The 24,957-nt window shown below is 40.6% G+C and overlaps 1 long non-coding RNA gene across 3 annotated transcripts in view; it reads right to left on the bottom strand.

Moving 5' to 3' along the window:
• Nucleotides 1-1,309: 1,309 nt before the first annotated feature.
• The window catches only part of LOC106561089 (uncharacterized), a 28,030-nt gene continuing 4,382 nt past the window's right edge, over nt 1,310-24,957 (bottom strand). For 2 of the 3 annotated variants that reach the window (XR_001318716.2, XR_001318719.2), the window contains exons 2-6: nt 20,149-20,332; nt 14,556-14,661; nt 8,830-8,984; nt 7,160-7,252; nt 1,310-2,225 (exon numbers count right to left, since the gene is read on the bottom strand). This is a non-coding gene — a long non-coding RNA (uncharacterized lncRNA). The remainder of the gene's footprint in view (nt 2,226-7,159; nt 7,253-8,829; nt 8,985-14,555; nt 14,662-20,148; nt 20,333-24,957) is intronic. The other variant, XR_001318721.2, reaches the window with a different exon arrangement.

The following is a 24,957-nucleotide window of genomic DNA, read 5'->3' on the forward strand; positions in this document are numbered from 1 at the left end:
TGATTTAAACACACGCCCACCACCTACTCTATAGCCTGCCTGCAAACCCACCTCTGCTCGTGATTGGTTACAACAGCTGTCTATCAATAGAAACTGCCCACCCTTTGGTGAATTTACACGTCAATCCCGAAGACTCCATTCCCATTCATGCATTGGGCGCATTCGTTTTGCATGTCCCGGTGCTCCGGGTAAACGGAGTATGTACATTATAGACCATTCCATTGGTCTCCATTCCCCTGAGGCACCGGGCCATGCAAAACAAACGTGCCCAGTGTTCTTTATGAAGCAGGGTGGCTCAAATGTGGTCCTAGGTGAGGAGCGATTGGGTGTACAATACGGCAACTTCTCTTCCGAGCCGTTCATTGGTTCTTGTTGAAACGGGTTTTTCAGGTTTAGTCAGGATTATGAAACCCTCCAAACCCACGCGTTCCAACAAAAAAACTGCTCACACCACTTTATGAATGGAAGGATGCTCCGATTGGTGGAACAATAATCTATCCACCCGCCTCCCGGAGAGTTTTGGGAAAGACGTCATTCGATTATGAAATCAGCTTGCACCCTTCTAAACATGACTCATTCACCTATTTTAAGCACCCTGGTACCATTATATTGACAATTACAACAAGTGATGGGACACACTACAGTGATAAAGCTTATATGCGCCCTAAAACAGAACAAACACATGCGCCCGTTTTTTTTTTTGTCGCTTACATTTTATGAGCACAAGAGCACCTGTCCCCCCAAAAAACTACAAACCCCATATGGCTATTTCATTCTATTCTCACGATTCGCGAGACCGTTTACCCTAGTCAGAGAAGACGAGACGAAGCGAGATTGTTTACTCCATCCAAAATCTGTACACGAAAATAAGACCACGAAGTGAGGAACTTTTGTATGGAGGTCAATGAGAGAGTGCCGAATTTGGTCAACAAAAAATATATCTGTTAATTTGCTGCATGAGGTTTATTTGATTGAATAGAAGTTTTGTAAGGGTCAGGTTGTTACGAATGCACTGATATAAGTGAACACACGTGGCACTTAAGCAACTTTGGGAAAGCCTTTATATCACACGCGATATCTGCCCTCTCAATGGTTGGAATGGTCCCACATGATCTCGCCTCCAGCTTGCCTTCCATCTTTCAGGACATGTATCTCCATCGTTAGAGCGGTCACTCGATTATCTTGTCAATATAATAGAAATTCTTTGCCATAGTACATTTCCCAAACACGGAAGAGATGGGAGGATGTGTGATTAACGGGGGAAAAAAGTGTTTCACCTTACATAAACACAGAGACAGTCAGTGGAGGTCTTAACACTTTATTTCCATCGCACTGTACATTTGTGAACCACACAACTCGAACAGGATTGTTGAGAGAATATGCGTCTCCCTTGACGGGATGTCACGACTCGGGAGAGTTGGGCATTTTCATGTTAAATGCATTAGCTTGTAATCCAGACAGAAAGTCTCATAACAGTGTAGCCTAGGCTGCTTTTGTCTTCAAGACCCCCCCTCCCCCCACTATCGCCATACTAGCTGTATGCTTACACCGACATGTAACTAAACATAAAGTATGGGCCAACCAGAACTGCCTGAGTATAACTGACAGGTGTAGTGTACTCATCAAAATGTGCTTGTCGGGAAAATCAATTGACTTGTAGAAATCGTCATGCCGTCATTTGCATTCTTTGACAGAAGTGAATATACTTGAAGGTATACGTGACTTGTGGAGCCGATGGGATTGGGTGAACTGGCTTTTCAGCAGTTTATAGCCAAATCCCTTTCGTAGCCTATTTGACATATCACCAAACATATCTTTTTACATGCATATCTCTTAACATGATAGGCTATTACTCCAAAATTGGTAGTTCATTAAGACGTAACCTATTCTTTTCATCCTGTGTAGATGACCAGGCGTATGAATAGGATGTCATTTAACGTGGCCAACTATAGTGTTATGTTATAAAGCGCCTTCAGAATTCATCTATAAATGAAAGACAGCAAAGAGCCAAATAAACACACCAAGCATGTATTTTAACAGGATCTTTTAGCATTTGAGATTTTATGAAGAGACGTTCTATAAGGATCAAATGAATACAGCAATTCCACGTGTACAAATTAGGATATAAATACATGGATATACTCAGCACATTTCATACGTTACGTCCATCTGTACGAGTTGCACCTGTAGTTGTTCACATTGCTCTCAGATCCCACCATGAACATCTGAAAAACAGTCATTCAAAGTAATACTTAATGACACTGCAGCCAAAAATAGAGGATTTAAAAAAATAAATACAAAATAGAAGTGAAATCAACAATTCATCACGTTCCCATTCAGACACGCATATTCTGAATGATTTAAAACAGCAATAACCTCAATGATGAAAATATTCGAGAGCTTCTCATCTCCAGCAAAACAAATACACATATTCACCCAGCCATAACACAACATAACTCACAGCTGTCATTATCTGCCATGATTTTTAATATGACAATACATAGATCAAATAAAAACAGCAGCAAACTGGAAATATTCTGCACGACAGCTTCTTTTGGTACAATTTTATATTATCATGCCCTGCAACAACACAAAAACATATTCTCTTTTGGAGAACATGTTGGCACATGTCATTTTTCAATGAATCATCACGTCTGAAATTAGAGACAAGCATGTATTCACACATGCCTTTACGCAAACACACACATCGATTATACATCAACAGAAAGTGTTCCCAGTAACACATACAAAATATGGCAGTTACTGAAATTGCGATAGCCCCTTTGAGGGGAAATATAAACAAAAGAGTCGTGTGCAGTTGGAATGGGACAAACTCATTCAGAATTATAGAAACTATATGGACTCTCATCTTGACAATATTCTGAAACTCCTGGGTGTTGCATACATTTCCCCTGAAACACACAGCCACTCCCCTAGTATCGATACATTCAAGAATGCCCATAGCCCATCCACACGATTGCTTGACTCTAAGTGTCTGACAATGAAAACTAGGATGCTACTTTCCCTCATTTTTGTCCAGTGCATATAACTTTGCACCCATTAAAAAAATAAAAAATAACGTGCATGTTTATCTCTGTTTTGCACTAAAAGTCCACATTTGACATTTGTTATATGCCAATCAATAATTTCCTTGATGTGTATGTGTTTAAAATGGCTTCTAAGAGTCATACGAAGAGAGCTACAGTTCAGCACCACCGTTCATTGGACAGCGACACTCATCTACAGTCCCCACCTCGGCCACTCACACGTTCCCAGATTTCTAACGTTTCCTCGATATCAATGCAGTTGTTTATGATTTTTCTGTAACTTTTTTGGGGGGGTTCCAAAGACCGGTATGCACAAAAATGCACTGGGCCTGCATTTTTCGAGCTCTTCACTGCTCCCACGTGCTGTATGTGCTTCAAAATTAAATTTGAATTTACAGACCTGCATTTCATGTATCGGATCAATTCTAACCTGGTCACACAAACTGAAACGGCCATGTTTAGGCTACCGAATTGCTCTAATATTTCACAACTTTTGAAACAGGCCTACAAAATATTGAAGTGCTAGTTGTACACCGTCATTTATGTAGGAGTAATGAACAAAAGACTGGTTTCATATCTGTCACAGGGTTGCAGGGTTATCAAATAGGCTACCTCAAAATCGCCTGCTCCTTCACAAACGAGTAAACCGTATTCACACTGAGAAGAATAGCAATACTCTACAGATCCCAATCATAGTCTTCTTACCATGTAGGTTGCTGCATGTATCAATCATTTCAGTTCTAACTTTATCAAACACTTCTTAAACTAACAATCTACTGGGCAAACACTGGTTGAATCAACGTCGTTTGCACGTAATTTCAATGAAATGAAGTTTAACCAACGTGGAATAGACGTTGAATTGAAGTCTGTGCCAAGTGGGAAGCAATTTACTATTGTCATACTATTACTGCACAGAACAAATGACATTTTATGTAAAATTAACGTATTTTTATCCAGTTAAAAATTACAGTATGGTGATAATATCTGCGTGGTCAAATCAAATCACTACACAAGGTCGTCAATATAGGCTACATGATTTTGCTAACAAAAGAAATTGCTGTATACTGCTAAAATGCATTACATTTCTAAGAGAGAGTACTTCAAAACGTTTCAATAAAGATATTCAATGTACATATGCACACCCTTTCACACAATCGTCTTACACACTGCATACACACACTCTTAAAACACAAACCCAATTCTCTCTCACACACACACACACACACACACACATTTCAGTTCTAACTTTATAAAACAATCCCAAACAAACTAACCAGCAATTTTCTATTGTTTTAGTTTTACTACATAATTAAAGTCAGTCTGAAAAATTACAGTACAATGATAATATTTGTGTGGTCAAATCAAATCACTACACAAGGTCGTACATATAGGCTACATGATTTTGCTAGCAAAAATAAAGTCTAACTGTATACTACTAAAATGGATTACATTTCTTCAAATCTTTTTCTAGCAAGATATTCATGCACACCCTTTTACACACACACACTCCCTTTCACAGACTCCTCTTACACACTGTATACTGTCATACACACACTCTTCAAACACACACACACACACACTCTCAAACACACACACACTCTTTCACAGACTCCTCTTATACACTGTATACTGTCACACACACACTCTTCAAACACACACACACACACTCCTCTTACACACTGTATACTGTCACACACACACACTCTTGAAACACACACACACACACACACTCTTTTCTCTCACACTGAATATTATTTGGGAGTTCAAAAGCCATTTGTGTATTCTAGTAATCAAATCATAAATCATCTGCATCAAAATTGACACACACTCTTCAAACACACACACACACACTCTCTTCAAACACACACACACACTCCCTTTCACACACTCCTCTTACACACTGTATACTGTCACACACACACTCTTCAAACACACACACACACTCCTCTTACACACTGTATACTGTCACACACACACACACTCCCTTTCACAGACTCCTCTTACACACTGTATACTGTCACACACACACTCTTCAAACACACACACACTCCTCTTACACACTGTATACTGTCACACACACACACACTCCCTTTCACAGACTCCTCTTACACACTGTATACTGTCACACACACACACACTCCCTTTCACAGACTCCTCTTACACACTGTATACTGTCACACACACACTCTTCAAACACACACACACACTCCTCTTACACACTGTATACTGTCACACACACTCTTGAAACACACACACACACACACACTCTTTTCTCTCACACTGAATATTATTTGGGAGTTCAAAAGCCATTTGTGTATTCTAGTAATCAAATCATAAATCATCTGCATCAAAATGTACTTCCTAATATGTGCTGGACATAACCTATATTTTAATAGCCTAACATACAGTACCAGTCAAAAGTTTGGACACACCTACTCATTGAAGGATTTTCTTTATTTTTACTATTTTCCACATTGTAGAATAATAGTGAAGATGTCAAAACTATGAAATAACACATATGGAATCATGCAATAACCAAAAAAGTGTTAAACAAATCTAAACATATTTAATATTTTAGATTCTTCAAAGAAGCCACCCTTTGCCTTAATGACAGCTATGCACACTCTTGGCATTCTCTCAACCAGCTTCACCTGGAATGCTTTTCCAACAGTCTTGAAGGAGTTCCCACATATGCTGAGCACTTGTTGGCTGCTTTTCCTTCACTCTGCGGTCCAACTCATCCCAAACCATCTCAATTGGGTTGAGTTCAGGTGATTGTGGAGGCCAGGTCATCTGATGCAGCACTCCATCACTCTCCTTGGTCAAATAGCCCTTAGACAGCCTGGAATGTGAGATGGGTCATTGTCCTGTTGAAAAACACAAACCAGATGGGATGGCGTATTGCTGCAGAATGCTGTGGTAGCTATGCTGGTGAAGTGTGCCTTGAATTCTAAATAAATCACAGACAGTGTCACCAGCAAAGGACAGATTTCCACCAGTCTAATGTCCATGGCTCGTGTTTCTTGGCCCAAGCAAGTCTCTTCTTATTATTGGTGTCCTTTAGTAGTGGTTTCTTTGCAGAAATTCGACCATGAAGGCCTGATTCACACAGTCTCCTCTGAACAGTTGATGTTGAGATGTGTCTCCTACTTGAGCTCTGTGAAGCATTTATTTGGGCTGCAATTTCTGAAGCTGGTACTTAATGAACTTTTCCTATGCAGCAGAGGTAACTCTGGGTCTTCCTTTCCTGTGGCGGTCCTCATGAGAGCCAGTCTCATCATAGGACTTGATGGTTTTTGAAGAAAGGTTCAAAGTTCTTGACATTTTCCGCATTGACTGACCTTCATGTCTTAAAGTAATGATGGACTGTCGTTTCTCTTTGCTTATTTGAGCTGTTCTTGCCATAATATGGACTTGGTCTTTTACCAAATAGGGCTATCTTCTGTATACCACCCCTACCTTGTCACAACACAACTGATTGGCTCAAACACATTAAGAAGGAAAGAAATTCCACTTTTAACAAGGCACAACTGTTAATTGAAATGCATTCCAGGTGACTACCTCATGAAGCTGGTTGAGAGAATGCAAAGAGTGTGCAAAGCTGCCATCAAGGGTGGGTACTTTGAAGAATCTCAAATATTACATATATTTTGATTCGTTTAACACTTTTTTTGATTACTACATGATTCCATATGTGTTATTTCATAGTTTTGATGTCTCACTATTATTCTACAATGTAGAAAATTGTACAAATAAAGAAAAACCCTTGAATGAGTAGGCGTGTCCAAACGTTTGACTGGTACTTTATATTTTAAAAAGTATACTCATTAAACATAGACATAAATTGTTTCTCTCGTTTTGAAATTGTTTGAACCTTTTCAGTGTTTCTTTGACAGAAACCCCCCACGGGATTGCAGTCAAAAGACATGGAGTTACAGTATTAACAGAATGTTGTCTGTATGTTTATGGACAATCAAATTGTACAATTTTTAGTTTCATCCCATGGCTATAGCATAGACAAGGACCGTGTCCCAAATGGCACCCCCCATTCCCTTGATTTGTGAATGACTTTTTAACCAGAGCCCCATGGGATGTACAGCGTGGATTATTACCTGTGTTTTCTTCTGTTGGGGGAGTGACAGGTGTGTATCTGATTTGGTCCAGGTTCATTGGAATGGCCAGGTGAAAGGACACACACACTTCTCCTGTAATGCAAACAAACACACATTGTATTTCAGCCCCTCAAGAACACCGAGGTTGTCTGACAAAATGGATGTTGCTACAATAACGTGTTGTATTCTCTGTTTCTTTCCGTCTCTCACCCGAAAGACAAAACAGATCAACAGCCATTTACTCGCGGTAAAGACATACATCCTTTCCAACACACTCACAGCCTCTCTCCCTTTCACACACTTCATAAACCTTGTATACACGCTCCTCTTACACACACATACACACACACACACACACACACACACACACACAAAATTCTCTTTACATGTTGGAGTAAAAAAAAATGTCCACCTCAACAATAGCAATATAAGCATCCAAAAGCTAGTCCTATAGATATTTAATGTGTGCTAACTTGTGTCTCTCGGGAAACAAAGAAAATAAAAAACTGTTTTTTTCCCTCTCACATCAAATGAACAATGGGATACTTTACAAATGGGACAGGAAGCTTGACTACTCTTAGTTATTATTTTCTGCTCTAAGAATGCTTTCTGTTATAATCTCTTGATCAAAATGTGATATGTTTTAGAGGGACATGGAGGAACAAGAGCTTTAAATCAATTAACAATTCACTATAGCTACCTACTGTAATACAGTGTTTGGACAAATTTGTGCATTTTCTGTTAAGAACATATATGATGTATAATTAGTTATACACGTGTGGCTTCATATCTGAACTTCTACTTACAGTAACTTATCAAACGAAGCATTTGAAATATAAACCGATTTTCCCGACGTAACGTCAGGACCACCAATACCTGCGTGATTTGCTTGTTGACACACAGCATGGTTTTATGACAACAGTAGCAGCAGGAAATGACGGAATCTGACGTCAAAATGTCTGCAAAACGGTAGAAATGTGCGTCGTACCGTTACGGGGTGCTGGGTCAAAATCAAAAGGAGGCACATTACACCTGTCTGCCTGGACTCCATTATAACCATTATCTTAACCATGGTCATTTTAGTCAGTTTCATTACAAAGCATGTTGGGAAAGACGCTCCTTTTTGCCATGTTTTAGATCCCATGTTTTATAACACCCTGGTTTACACCGACACACACCCAGCATATATGAAAGGTAAAAAATGGAACATTTTTAACACATCAACTCGGTGACAAAATAAACATTAACCGTATCATATTTACTGTTTATGTAAATATATAATGAATGTTCACATATCATAAGAATCCCTTCCCTGTTTTTCAGGCGTACCCCTGAGATGAATGCTCTCTGCCAGACCTGTGTGTGTGTGTGTGTGTGTATGAACCTCATTCTAACACCCCACTACCCATCTCTCCGTACCCACTGTCCTCTTCGGCATACACACCGAAACCATACTGTGTCACCACCCTTACCACCCAGAAACCTCTGCATCGAACAATGTCAAGTAACACTGGAGAATATAATTGCTGATCAGTTTGAAAAGTAATTTCAGGTTGAGTACAATAAGAAGGCCATAATAAATAACACAATATCTAGTACAACCAGTCGCTCTCTCTCATATATATATATATATATATATATACACACACATAGATGGTGGCGGTTGTTACCTACTTATACCTCCCCTCTGTAACTTTCGGGACTCTTCTCCTTCTATTCGATCCCCTGGCTACTTTCATCCTTTTCTTCTTCTCCCAGGACAGACACATCCCGCTGTTTCACCACTTCCCCCATTTACCAAATCCTGTCTTTTACAAATCTCCTACTAACAGAAGAGAAAAAGACACAGAGCATAAGACTCTACTCATAACAAATGGGAGTAATGCACCTTTTTATTTTTGACAAATACAGTGCAAAAGGTCACATGTGCAGCACATTATATTGTGTGCACATACACAGACACACAAACACACACACACACACACACACGTGTCAAAAGAATCCACACACAAGCGTGTGCGTCTGGCCCTCCAATCCCAGTTGGGAAGATTTCCGGAATCAGGAGGCAATAAGCAGGAATCCCGGAATCATCCAATCAGGATTTCTGGAAAACCTGGGAATTTTAGGAAAGTTACCGGAGTTTTGCAACCCTAGAAAGGTCCCACATGTGGTGCTGTGTCACAATCCGTTTGACATTACTTACAAGGAACCGTGTCATCGCCCCGAGCGGAGCATATGTTACACGGGGGTACAGTAATTAACGGAGCACCATTCTGTTTGTGTCCAGGTAGGAGGAGTGGTGCTCCTTTTCGGGGCAGGACTCTGACTGTGGGTGTCACAGCCCCCAGGCATCTCTGGACAGACTGTTTACTGTTCCTGAATGTGTTGGCAAGATCGGCTTTGTTACTTCGGTGGGGGAGGACACACACACACACTGAAATGTATAAACACAAGCACACGCACACACAATCAGACAAAATGGCTGCCATGTTCCATCACGAAGGGTGCTGTTGAAAGGAGTCACCATACCACAATATAAGGTACAGCAAGACTGGATAAAACCTCCTATATCAGTGAAATTATTGCTATTTGTTTCACTATACCAACAGCTTTAAAAAGTAATGACCCTCTTTTTAACACACTATACTTTCAAACCAAAGTAACAAGGCTTTAAGTTTGTCAAAAGTATTATTGTTTGTTGACATAGTTGGACGTGATAAAACACTACATGTTAGCGATTACTATTACGTAACCTGGCACATTTAGCCCTATGCTAACCTGACCAGGTGGCTGTGATTAGTTCCTCTAACAAGTTCGCAAGTGTAGAATCCACTGAGTCAAAAATAACCCAGTGACTGCACAGACGTACTCTGGTATTGTTTACGGGCGACCACATCCGTCTGGTGAGAGCAGAGGACCCCCCCCCCCCCCACACATCACACACACACCGTTCATTGAAATTGTTTACAGCTCCAATTTACCTTTGACCTCCTAAAAATGTACGGCCCCTTTTGTTTTTAGTTTACAAGCTACTATCCAGAAACAGCTTCCAGTCAGAATACCTGTCACACATGTCTGTGTCTTTGTTAAAAAAGTACAACAACAAAAAAAACAGGACTTTGACATTCAAGGTTTCTTTCTCTGTTTCTGGAGACTAAACTATTTCCCTGACTGAGATTAAGCCTATTCCTGGATAATTCAAATATTGATATCGTTTAGTCCAGGACTAGGCTTAATCAGTCCGGGAAACCGGGCCCTAAGATTTTGCATCTATACCGTTTTCTTTTTAGAAGGGAAAACAAAACTAACAGCGATCATTTGTTTCATTGGTGGTTTACCTTAGTCAAATATTTATCCTCCCCCACCCCTACCCCCCTGTAACCCTTCCCCAGGTCGTCGCTGCTGGAGAATGTCTTCGCATTTAAAACCTTTATCAACCCAGCGTGAACTGTAAATCCTTAGAATAGTTCAAATCGTTAAAAACCTTACAGCGATCTGGTACAGACCTACAGAGTAACTATTTGAAATGGTTCAAATACCTGAAAACCTGTGGGAAAGTAATATACAGTTGACATTGTAATTAAGAGAGTGTACCGTTGTGTACAGTGTTTGAATTATACAGACGTACATGTCCGTGTCTATGCTTGATTCTGTGTAAGACGGCCATAATGACCAACAGCTAACCGCATCACCTACAGCACAACCAGAATCAGAGAAGTCGATGGGTCCACTTGAACGAGTTACAGGGACGTTTTTTCAAAGGCACGTCAACTCAAAATGACGATTCGGTGTGTTTTTTCCACGTATGCACAGAGCCACAACCAAAATGTCCCCACATGGATTATAAAGTCATCTTATCTTTACAACCCGATTAATGAGAGTGGTTGAAATAGTTGAAAACCAGTAGAAAGCCAGCAGGCACGGCAATTACTACCAACGGATAAAATAGAAAAACCCCTTTTCAAAATGTGTAGGCAAATAAATGATTTGGAATGGTTCAAATCATTCAAATAGATCCCAATGAACTGTTTTTTTCTTTACAAACCTTCCTTTACATCCAATTGTCTTTTCTTTCTTTACCTCTCCGAATCTAAAATCTTCCTCGACTCATTTGTTTCTCCTTTTGCTTGCTTTCCTTTTTGTTTTGCCCTTTCTATATTTTCTATATTTTCTATATTTTCTATATTTTCTATATTTTCCTCTATTTTCATCGTATTTATTTGCATCTCTGTACATGCTGGTTTGTAGAAATAGACGTTTACTCAATGTTTGAACAAAACTATGTTGATTCTTCAGTGGTGGAATGATAAGAGCATCAATATACTGCTTTGACCCACCTTCACAGACAGACACATACACTCACTCTAAGTGATTCATCTTTTGGGTTTCATATGTACTGTACAGGCCTAACACACACACACAGAGAATCCAGGAGTAAGTACGACTACTTGTTTGGACAAGTGTACAAACCTCCCCAGTAAATGGATTCTTCCTATTGGCTACAACAGAACTTGTCAAACACAATGAAGCAGAAAAAGTGACATGTTTTTTGGTGGGGGAGAGAAAAGGACAGTTTGCTTTGTTAGCTTCAACTATGGACTAATTGCAGGTTGAATAATGCTGTATCTACAGTATTTTGCACATTACTATTACTGCAACAATGTTGACCACATTTCTTTGTGTTATCATACTGTATATACAGGCTAGCGATAAAGAGAGAAACTCTTGATATTGGTTGAGCACAAAGATACAATGGAAATCAATTTCGACAATCGCTACAATGATTAAATACACTTCTAAACTTCTACAATGTATTATTTTCTGTCAGAACAATTGTCTCGATAGATATTAGACATATTTCTCATTTCAGCTTCAATGGTCAGTCTTGAATTTGATCCCGTTTACAATTTAGCAACAAAAAAAAAAGGATTTAATCTGTAATTCAATTGTACATTTATTGCATCCAATGAAATGATGTACTTAAATAAAAGCTCTCAAACCTTTTAGAAATAAGTGTTTATTTTCATGTCGCTTTTTATTATGACACATTTCCTTATAAGAGTACAAGAATCAGCTGGTTGCTCCTTTTCCTGTGATTTGAACGAGTCCATATCATACCATTTTGTGGTCTCAATTTACTGTAATGGGGTACACATTACTTCCCAACCGAGGCTACATAACTGTATTTTAATACAACAAAACCCTTTGTGTGATAAAAGTAAGTCCACTGGCATGAGTCATTTTCTTTCTGTTTTGGAAAAATGAAAATAGAATATTCCAAACTCGAAAAATACACACCTACAGCATAAATCAAGATACTTTCAAAAGATTTTTGGCCAATATCTTCTGTTGCACTGGTCAAATTCATAACTAACATTGTTTATGTTGAAGTGAAATTCCCCCAATAAGTGACAGAACAATGTAATTCTTTCAATTAAGCACTCTCTTAAATGCTTACTTTCAATAGGGTCGTCATGTCAGATATATTACTCTGTAGATTAGATATAATTTAGTTATTTGTTTTGCTAAAAATGTATTTCTACAGCAATGAATACTTAAACTATACTCAAATCAAAATGGAAAAATACATTCTGTTTTGAACCTCATAGTGTGTGTGTGTGTGTGTGTGTGTGTGTGTGTGTGTGTGTGTGTGTGTGTGTGTGTGTGTGTGTGTGTGTGTGTGTGTGTGTGCGCGTGTCCAAGAGAGAGAAAGTGTGTGAGTGATAGAGTGAGTCATCGTGTGCGAACATGAGGGACGTCGTCATAACTGAGAACTTACAAATGAATGTGCGTATGCACGACATATGTATGTTTCTGAGCCAGCGTGCGTGTGTGTATGTGAAAGTCAAGACGTTCCCTTCTGTGTCCACGTGTGTGTGTGTGTGTGTGTGTGTGTGTGTGTCAGATCCATCTATGTCAGAGGCTCCATAGAGGGTTAGAGTTAACCCCTAACCCCCCTCCCAAAGTACCGCCCTTCCCCCTCCAGTAGGCTGAGTCATCCCTCAGCCTGCCCCATTTTTCCACCACCGCCTTACAACGACGGGCACCTCTCCTTCCGTCAGAGATGGGAGGGAAGGGGAGAGATGGAGGGGAAGGCCGGGTGTATGGCAGCTGCCAGCCTGGGACAGAAAAGCGCCCCGTGTTTCAGTTTGACCTAGAACTCACTTTCCACTAAACTACCTATCAACCACCCTAGCATATGCATGGATAATGTGAAACGACGTGAAGTATTCCTTTTAGCTCCTAACTGTCTGCGACAGACAGCAAAAATGAGCTTTTGCTATTTGGAAGAATCCAAGGGTGTATTCACAAGGAACCAAATGGAACCTAAGTTGAAAACGTTTGTTTTTATTGCAAAAAAAAAAAGTTTCCGTTGCAAAACGTTTTGCTACGGTGTAGGACTAATTAATACACCTCAGGTAGTCCCTCCCATCTTTCAGTCTATTGTCTTCCCTTTGGTGCCAAATGAACACAGGTTCAGTATAGGCTGGGCACACACAGGAAGTGGATCATGATTGAGTCCTTTCACACTCACTCAACCAGGTGACAAGTGTACAGTGTGGAGTAGTGAACTAGTAATTTAACTGCATGTTGCAGTAGCTTGGTGGTAGTTTATTAACTCAATTCAACTTTTGGTATTGTTTTCAATAGTTAATAACTTTTCGTTGTTGCCACGTAGCAGTGTAGCGAACGACTGGAACTACACACCACATTTTCTTTTGCAAAAAGAAAAGAAAATAGGAAAGAATTTCCTTTCTTTTTCAGCATCAGACCTTCCCAGTTCTCCCTTGAAACATCGTTCTTGTGTTTAATAGGCACATTCTGTTAATGTATGACCTCAAAGTCATCTGTGCTTGCAATTTGTACTCTATGACGTTTCAGATTCAAATATGATCATTTTTCAAGAAGCCGTTTGGATGTCGTGAACTATTTTTCCCAAAGTAACTTTAGTTAAGTAAAATGTATTTTTTCTTAAAGGGTAGCTTCAGTGTATCTTAACTTCTGTCAGTGTGAAATAATCGGTAGCTTGGTGAACTATATTTTCAGAGTAGCTTCCCCAACACCGCAAGTGTAACAGTAATAGTCGGAGCCGCCGTGCTGAGTACTACTAAGAGCACTAGAAACAGGGATCGTTTTTTTGTTGTTGTGTGGAACCTTTTCACTGATAGCAGCGAGCACAGTCGCATTGCTAAATGATTGGAACCTACACTGGGGCATCATCTAAGATACATTACGTTCCAAGGTATGGAACAGTACAAATAACGCTCCTTCTGCAAAATACATCCCCTCCTATTTGTCCGTTTCAGAACAGCAACATTTGAGGGGAAAGTGCTTCATCTATTTGGTACTTTTTGTAAGTCTTTGAAATGTGTGTGTGCGGCTATAGTGATCATACCTTACGCAGAAGCAGCCGGAAAGAGGTGGTGGGGGGGGAAGTAAGGCATCGTAGAGTCATTCACGGCGTCCCTCATGATTCCCTCTGTCACACAGCCAGGAAGGCCCTGACAATAGGAAAGAAAAAGAGACAGAGGGTTAAAGTGTGAAAGAGAAAGAGAGAATGGGAGACAGAATGAGAAGGAGAAAGAAAGGGGGAGAGAGGGGAAGAAAGGGGAGACAGAATGAGAAGGAGAAAGAAAGGGGGAGAGAGGGGAAGAAAAGGGAGACAGAATGAGGAGAAAGAAAGGGGGAGAGAGGGGAAGAAAAAAGAGACAGAATGAGAAGGAGAAAGAAAGGGGGAGAGAGGGGAAGAAAAGAGAGACAGAATGAGAAGGAGAAAGAAAGGGGGAGAGAGGGGAAGAAAAGAGAGACAGAATGAGAAGGAGAAAGAAAGGGGGAGAGGGGAAGAAAAGAGAGACAGAATGAGGAGAAAGAAAGGGGGAGAGAGGGGAAGAAAAGGGAGACAGAATGAGAAGGAGAAAGAAAGGGGGAGAGGGGAAGAAAAGGGAGACAGAATGAGGAGAAAGAAAGGGGGAGAGAGGGGAAGAAAAGAGAGACAGAATGAGAAGGAGAAAGAAAGGGGGAGAGAGGGGAAGAAAAGAGAGACAGAATGAGAAGGAGAAAGAAAGGGGGGAGAGAGGGGAAGAAAAGAGAGACAGAATGAGAAGGAGAAAGAAAGGGGGAGAGAGGGGAAGAAAAGAGAGACAGAATGAGAAGGAGAAAGAAAGGGGGAGAGAGGGGAAGAAAAGAGAGACAGAATGAGAAGGAGAAAGAAAGGGGGAGAGAGGGGAAGAAAAGAGAGACAGAATACCAGCAGGTTCAGAGACAGTTTCTACCTACAAGCCACCAGACTGCTGAACACTTGAACTGGACTGACCTCCTGCTCTGGTTCTCCGCATCTTAGCACACATGCACTCACTCATTCACTCACGCCCACACACACACACAAACATCACAACTGCTGCTACAAGACTCTTATTTACTATTGCTAATACTGCACAATTTAAACACTTGCCCCTCAATCCCTCCTTCCCTGATACATGTGTAATTATTGTACTATAAATTGTGTCTTCCTGTATTATACTTATGCTAAAATGTTTATTCTGTTCTACTGAGCCATTAACTTTATGTTCGTAGTCTTATCTTTTATTATTTATTATTATTGTTGCATTGTTGGAAAGGAACCTGTATGAAAGCATTCTGTTGGACGGTGTACACCAGATGTATCCCGTACAGTCGTGGCCAAAAGTTTTGAGAATGACCCAAATATGAATTTCCACAAAGTTTGCTGCTTCAGTGTCTTTAGATATTTTTTGTCAGATGTTACTATGGAATACTGAAGTATAATTACAAGCATTTTGTAAGTGTCAAAGGCTTTTATTGACAGTTACATGAAGTTGACCCTTCTTTTTCAAGACCTCTGCAATCCGCCCTGGCATGCTGTCAATTAACTTCTGGGCCACATCCTGACTGATGGCAGCCAATTCTTGCATAATAAATGCTTGGAGTTTGTGGGTTTTTGTTTGTCCACCCGCCTCTTGAGGATTGACCACAAGTTCTCAATGGGATTAAGGTCTGAGGAGTTTCCTGGTCATGGACCCAAAATATCGATGTTTTGTTCCCCGAGCCACTAAGTTATCACTTTTGCCTTATGGCAAGGTGCTCCATCATGCTGGAAAAGGCATTGTTTGTCACCAAACTGTTCCTGGATGGTTGGGAGAAGTTGCTCTCGGAGGATGTGTTGGTACCATTCTTTATTCATGGCTGTGTTCTTAGGCAAAATTGTGAGTGAGCCCACTCCCTTGGCTGAGAAGCAACCCCACACATGAATGGTCTCAGGATGCTTTACTGTTGGCATGACACTGGACTTTTTTCTGGATGCCCCAAACAATAGGAAAGGGGATTCATCAGAGAAAATGACTTTAACCCAGTCCTCAGCAGTCCAATCCCTGTACCTTTTGCAGAATATCAGTCTGTCCCTGATGTTTTTCCTGGAGAGAAGTGGCTTCTTTGCTGCCCTTCTTGACACCAGGTCATCCTCCAAAAGTCTTCGCCTCACTGCACGTGCAGATGCACTCACACCTGCCTGCTGCCATTCCTGAGAAAGCTCTGTACTGGTGGTGCCCCGATCCCGCAGCTGAATCAACTTTAGGAGACGGTCCTGGCGCTTGCTGGACTTTCTTGGGCGCCCTGAAGCCTTCTTCACAACAATTGAACCGCTCTCCTTGAAGTTCTTGGAGACCAGATAAATGGTTGATTTAGGTGCAACCTTACTGGCAGTAATATCCTTGCCTGTGAAGCCCTTTTTGTGCAAAGCAATGATGACGGCACTTGTTTCCTTGCAGGTAACCATGGTTGACAGAGGAAGAACAATGATTCCAAGCACCACCCTCCTTTTGAAGCTTCCAGTCTGTTATTCGAACTCAATCAGCATGACAGAGTATCTCCAGCCTTGTCCTCGTCAACACTCACACCTGTGTTAATGAGAGAATAACTGACATGATGTCAGCTGGTCCTTTTGTGGCAGGGCTGAAATGCAGTGGAAATGTTTTTGGGGGATTCAGTTAATTTGCATGGCAAAGAGGGACTTTGCAATTAATTGCAATTCATCTGATCACTCTTCATAAGTGTCAAGGGAACTTTAACTGTAGATTAACTGAGAAGTTAACCGGTCTCCATCATGTGTTAAGAGGAATCCCCACTGTTCTCTCCTGTCCAAACGTGGTCCATTCCATTCAAACGCTGATTGGCTTCACAAGTATGCAATATGTAACCATCTCCTGACAAAAAAAGCATTCACTTGCTAGACATTATTAGGCCTCTGGACACCTCCCCTACACACACACACACACACACACACACACACACACACACAATACAACATCCTTTACAAATAAATGGACACAAGTGACTATCATCTTACAAGGGTTGAGTTCTTCTCATTAATGAGACTGGTATTAAACTACAATAATTACAACCACATAGAAAAGAATAGGACCTAAAGCCTTTGAATCTACTAAATATCTGTGTGGCCCACAGCACAGAGGCTGTGTAGTCCTTTGTGTATAAAGCCCAGCTACAGTGTGTGTGTGTGTGTGTGTGTGTGTGTGTGTGTGTGTGTGTGTGTGTGTGTGTGTGTGTACCTACATGTACGTATGCATACCTTATGTTCATGTGAGCAGAACACGTTTCCCCTAAAAATAAACAAAGACATTTGGAATGAGGGAAAAAAGAAAAAAAAAGCTTTGTGATGATACGAGTCACGACAGAACTGAGTGATGACGTTCTTCCATTCAAGAGGAGAGGTCCCCATTCTTATCTCTGTTTAGATGGCTAGACAGTCGCCTCACCCCTTTTGGCTAACAAATCAGGCATCTGGAGGACAAAAACAGGTATTTCTAGATGTTGTGACCTATACGGTTGTATTGAATATAGGAAGAGGTCCTTTATGTCCTAGATGGAAAATGCAACAATATATCAAATGACTGATTCATTCAAGAGTATTTTTAGCAATTGGTTTTGTTACAAGTTCTGGTCTGTTGTGGTTTAGGTTAAAAAAAATGGAGGCATCATTTTTGTGAGTGGAGGTTTTTGATTGTGTGCTCATTTCTTTTGTTTTTTGTTGGATTTGGTAGGCCCTAATCATCTCTCTTGCACAATGAACACACTGAATCAGTGACAAAGGTTGAACGTTCTAAATATCCTCGAAAGGTTCATGCTTTTCGTAATAACAGGAATCTCAAGAAGGCATTGTTCAACCTGACTTTCCTAAACCCATACATACTGCTTCCTACCTTCACATATCTCTCACAGAGACAAAAGGAAAATGCATCCTGAATGACAAATACTGTACTAGTCATACAAATCTCACTATTAACCGGTAGATTTTGAGGGACACACCTTGATAAGCCCAGCCCAGAGGTTTTACCACGAACTCACAGTCTTTGAGACCTAAACCTTAGTAGTCATAAATGAACAAACCCAGTGGGCATAATTTGACACATGACGTCTTGATAACGTTGTTTTCTTGTTGTAAACTGGTTGTCTGGTTGAGAAGACGTTATATAACCAGATTTCAACAAACAGGTAAAGACTTTTCATGACAAAATCCAGGCTTCATGGGAAAGACTTCATATGTTGGTTTGATATCTGGTCAGATAATCAGAATACAGGCAGATGAAGACATATTGTTCTGGTTGCTAAAAAATACACTTACAAAATTATTTTACAACGAGCATAGAATCTGACCATAACAGACGTCATAACAACGGTTTTGCTTTCTGGGAAACATCTGGAGACAAGTGTTCAAAATGAAACGAATTCCCCAAAGAAGTCTGAACATTGAAGAGTTCTGCTTGTCTGAACAAAGACGGGAGTTGCATGGTCACCATTTTTCACACCTTTACACATAACTACACGTGTACTGTATTTGGTGAACTACACTATATTCTACTGAATTTAGTCCTCCGTGCAGGTCAATAAGTCTGACTCTAGAAGTGCTTGATTGACCAACATTTTGACCAGATTTCAAACTGGATTTATCATCATAACCACGTATCAAATTGTGTATCCCAAATGGTGCACTATTCCCCACAGAGCCCTATGGGCCCTGGTCAAAAGCAATAGGGAATAGGGTGGTATTTGGGAGGCAACCCACAACTATCATTTTGGTGTAACTGTTGCTCCACTATAGACTTGCTATTCTTTAACAAAGTCCATAGCTACACCTCTCCTCTCCTTCACGTTATCTTTGTGTTCAGACATACTACACTGCTATGGAATGGTGCAAGCCATCAGAGAAACACACTAAAAACATTGCAAAGCAAATTCTTCAAAAAGACAGTTTTCATACATGTCAATCAAGTGTATAGGGCCAAGATATCATTACGAGACTGAAGTTTCCCCTAGGTAAAGATTTTGGGCATGTGAGGGAAATGCAAAACTGCCCCAAGATCAGTGTCTAGGAGCAACTTCACCCTGCACCTCTCCTGCATCCCTCCTTGGCCCTCCTTCTCATTACTCAATAAATGTCATTCTTATTTTCGGTGATATTCACTAACTGCATAAAATGGAACACAATTTGCTCTTTAACGTTGTGTGGTAGACAGAGAGATATATAGAATATATGTTTTGTTTTGTTTTGTTTCCGTGATTTAGAACACAGTACTAAACACACATTACCCACCAAAACACTATTTTAAAAAAGTAGGGTCAGACAGGCCTATTTGGGAACTATATGTAGAACCTACACGTCTACAGACCAGTAAAATGAGGCATATACTGCCTACCCCTCACACATGCACTGGAAGAGGTCAAACCTCGACAAAACAATTGTCTTTGTTGCATTGACGTCTGAAAAATCTATAAAGTATGTTTCTAACAAAGGACTGCAATGATTGGACATATTGATGCCAAATTAATGGGCGGTCAACTTCTGCTCACGTGTGCAGCGGTGAAAATGCCCGACAAAAATGCAATTTCAAAGGGAAGCGATTTTTGTTTGACGTCATCTTTCCAGTTGCCTCTGTTAACACTCTCGGGTTAACAATTACCTTGCGCTGAACACGAGAGAGGAAGGACCAAGAGGTGGTGATTTTAATGGTCCACGTGTGATAGGCCGGCTCCCTTTCTCAATGGAGATGATGAAATCCCAATCGAGTTGACGTTTCTGCCCAGGATGTCACACGGCGCTCGACCCCTTCACGGTCAAGTTATCGTGCAGACTTCTTCCCTCACCTGCAGAAAACAAAAAGACAGAGGTATCATTATTTCTGTAAGATTGATAGAGCATTGCCATTAAAAGTGTACAGCATACTTGGGTGGAAGAGGGGCGTCCCGTGCGCACAAATAAAGTCTTCGAAAAGACGCGGAGCGGGAATGAAGGCCCTTCCTCAACGACGCCCACCTCAAATCACACCAATTCAAATGACTGACTCGAAAGGTTTTAAAACATGTAAACGTAGCCTTGTTGTTTGCCCACATCTAGTTCGAATCTCTTCCTAGACACTTTTTTAACAATTGTTTAGAGAATAAAAGTATGCATAGTTAGGCCTAGGCTTTGTCCATCCATACTGCACCACACAAAATAAACTACAAAACAAGAGATCTATTTTTGGGCTATGGCATTGGCATTTATTGCATGCAGTTGTGTCCAAATACAAAAACACGCAATAGGTGGGCTATACTTATCGGAAATACACGTTACAGCACCCACACAATACCATGCAAAACAGTGGTTTTGCCTCCACTGTCAAGTGTTAACCATTGTGTGCTACTTTCTACTATAGGCCTATGACTACTTGTTACTCTTTCGTCACGGTGTGGTGAGGGTTTTTACAGCATTAGTGAATTGTCAGCTGTCTCGTCATTTTCACGATAAGAACAAAAAAACAACCTGAGTGCCTAAAGGTGACATGAACCCTAATTTATGACGATTATTTAGAGACTTGACTAAGTTGAGCTGCAGAGTGACAGAGTGTGACGCCATTGAAATCGGGCTGATCAATAACAAAGGCCCGTGACGCTGTCCGTGGTGCTGAAAAGTTGAAGGGACGCAAGACCGTGGTCAGATTGGTGAAAATATGACGCTGTCCATGGTCCTAAAGTGGAGTGCACTGTGCGACCATTGCAGCGAAATGACACTGTCCATGGTGCTTAAAAGTTACGCGGGTGTAAAGGTTATGCAGGTATGGGCTCCCCTACGACACAATACTGCTGTCTTTATCCTTATTTTGAGTTAACCCGCCTTTATTGACCTAGCAAATGTGTTTCTTTTGTCATAGTAAAACAAGCTTTGACCTCCAGAGATAATCACAGGGTGGGAAACCCCACATCTTATATATTGGAAAGTTACACTCTAAGCTTCAGCTGAGTTTGTATGTATGTCGCTATAGGTCAGAGATGCTTGTCAATTGATAAAGCCAAGGAGATATGTCATTCACCTCGAGAGGAGAAGTAGACCGCCATGAGTTCATTAGCCTAAGCGAACTGCACGCGCTATTTTTACCACAGTCACTTTACAATCGTGTATGTGGCAATAAAACACACACACACACACACACACACACACACACATACATATATTTACTTTTCTGGCAAAATCATTGATACGTTATATTTCTATTGGCAGCCTATAACAGGGCCCTCATCGTGGTTTAAATCGTTTGTTTTTATTTGATTTATTCTTTTGATTATTGATTTTTCTCACTTTGAATAGCAACTATGTCCACGTGACCAACATTTACGCCAGCGGTCACCGTAAGTGACCAGTTATGCCCAGGATTGCAATGCTATAGCAAACACCTGACTAGGGATTAGTAGTCAAATATTTTGAATTAAAGAAGCAAATACTATTCCCACATTCATGTAAATGCCCCTGAAACGGTTGCACTGATGCGTAATGGCAGGGTATACCCTAAACTCAGGGATAATATACAGTACTCTCCGTAATTATTGGGACAGTGAAGCATTTCTTTCTTATTTTGGCTCTATACTCCAAAAGTTTGTATTTGAAATCAAACAGTGCAGACTGTCAGCTTTAATTTTAAAAAAATTTGGGGGGGTGAACAGTTTAAAAACTATAATACTTTTTGAACATAGCCCCCCATTTTAGGGCACCAAAAGTATTGGGACAAATTCACTTATATGTGTATTAAAGTAGTCAAACGTTTAGTATTTGGTCCCATATTCCTAGCACGTAATGATTACACCAAGCTTGTGACTCTACACACTTGTTAGATGCATTTGCTGTTTGTTTTGGTAGTGTTTCAGATAATTTTGTGCCTAATAGAAATGAATGGTAAATAATGTATTGTGTAATTTTGCAGTCACTTTTATTCATTCGGGACTATCAGTAATCATAGTAGCATCATAGTGTTTACAAACATATTCTATTCTTATGTACAATAAAAATGACTGCAAAATGACACAATACATTATTTACCATTCATTTCTACTGGGCACAAAATAATCTGAAACATCAAAAAAACTGCAAATGCATCCAACAAATTGGTAGAGTAACAAGTTTGATGTAATCATTGCGTTCTAGAAATATTGGACCAAATACGAAACTTTTGAATTCTTTAATACACATGTAGGCCTAAGTGAATTTGTCCAAATACTTTTGGTCCACTGAAATGGGGGGACTATGCACAAAAAGTGCTGTAATTTCTAAACGGTTCACCGTTTATGGATAGAAATTCCCTCAAATCATAGCTGATACTTTATCATTATAGTCATTGTATCACTTCCAATAAAAAGTGCTGGAGTTCATAGCCAGAAGAATACAAAATGCTTCACTGTGCCACTGTTCACTGACTGTGGTATAGGGCAATGTAGTATAATTCAGCTACCGGTATAGCTATGCTTTTTAACTTTGCTTTTCGGGTGTAAATCTAATTGTGTCATCACTGCACTATTTCATTCTATCGAACTGGACAAGGAGTCAAAAACTGGGAGTTCTATTTTCATGGTTTTGCAAATGTGCAGAAGCGTGATGGACACGAAAGACACTCCATGCTTTTGGAAACAAACTCGAGGAATATGTCGGAGTTCGTCAACTGATCAAATTGGTGTTCCCAATCAACTTTTTTCTCTCTCTTACATGGGCCAAATATAGAAGGACGTGCTCTATGCTTTAAGTTTGATGAAAGGGGTAATGGTGGGCGATGCTCGAGGGTGAATAGGCTATATCATAACAATAGGGAGAAAAACGTGTGCGTGTGTGCGCGCGTGTGTGTGTGAGAGAGAGAGAGAAAGGAAGAGCGATAAAGAGAAAGGAAGAGCGATAAAGAGAAAGGAAGAGAAATTTCAGTCTCCCTGCTTGTCTTAGAGAACGGCCACACACACAGTACGGCTCGTTCCCTCTCACACACATTCACACGCTCTCACTGCATGGTCATGTCTCATATATTCAAGTGTGTGTGTGTGTGTGCGTGTGTGTTCAATTCCCCCCACACTTAACTATTTGGAGATTGGAACATTTAAATAAACGTTGTATTTCCCAAGTGCACGCAGGGCAGAGAGGTCCAAGTTCCCACACCCCTCCTCCTCATTCCCCCCTTCTATCCTCCCACCGTCTCTGAATGGAATCACTCTGTTTCCCCACGTGCAACTTGTTCATTCCGAGGGTGTCCCTTTGTTTAGACTTATGCTGCGTCTCAAATGGTATCCTATTACCTATATAATGCAATAATAGTACACTATATAGGGAAAAGGGTACCATTTGGGTCCCAGATTTATTCGTCAGCAGGGCGTTCTGTTTAATGCTGAGGGGACTATGCACCGGTCTTGTGGATCTGGGGGTTGTGGCGCTATATGGACTGATTGGCATCACATTACTCCAAGTTGAGTCCAAAACATTTTCGGAAACTCTGGAGCTGAGAAATCTTTTAACCGGTATCCCCGGGTTGGGAGGCACACCAAAGTTTAGAAATGGGACCTAAGCCTAACGATACAAACACATACTAAATAAATTACAATTAGCACTTAACAATTATATCAAAACTAAAATCAGAATAAAAATAAGTATGAAAAGAATATGAATAATAATTGTAGTAAAAATTATCATGTTTAAAAGCATGAGGAAAAATATTTTTTTTTGAATCCACGAAGCGTGCTTGCAAGACGTCTTGCGATGTGACTCGGCGAATGCGCCCTCCGCAAATGCTTTTTGGGGTAAGGGCTTCCCAGCTTGTTAGTTATGTACAGCAAGCCCAGACCGCAAAAAGATTCGCGAAGGACTGATCGGCTTCTGCCTCTACGTCCTGTCGAGAGTCCATGAGGCTTAAGAAAGTGACATCAAGAAAGACCGCTTCCATCGCCAATCCCGGAGTGGGTCCATTCAGCCATCGGCAACCCGAGGCAATTGTGTCTCCAACTCAATCACACACTACGAGGCGAGAAATAGGGTTTCCAATCGAAGCTACATACAAATGCCAACGCTACCGCTTTCTACCGCTGTCCATGGTCCTAAATCGCATTGCTTCTCGGTAGTTGAATTTCTCCCCCACCTCCATCTCGAAATTCTTCCTACTCCCTCTCTCTTTCGAATATCATTTGGTCTAAATGCAGAAATGTTTAAGCCAATGTGGTCATTTAGGCTCCGAGCATCGGAAGCAGCACTGTTTTAGTTGTTATTATGGTTCTATAGATAGGTATACATATATATATAAATATATATTCCCCTCGTTCGTGAAGTCTCCTGGAGAACTAGCTCGCTCTGGCCGCTCGAGCCGTCTGGGTAAGGCGGGAGCAAGCAGTAATCTGCTAGCAATAAATATAGAGCAGCGAGGGACCTTATTGGAGCAAACGAAAACTCGTCATCGACCAATCGGTGTCTTGCTCATATAGGGGCCCCCCTT

The sequence above is a fragment of the Salmo salar genome, chromosome ssa10 (assembly GCF_905237065.1).
Source record: "Salmo salar chromosome ssa10, Ssal_v3.1, whole genome shotgun sequence".
Lineage (NCBI taxonomy): Eukaryota > Metazoa > Chordata > Actinopteri > Salmoniformes > Salmonidae > Salmo > Salmo salar.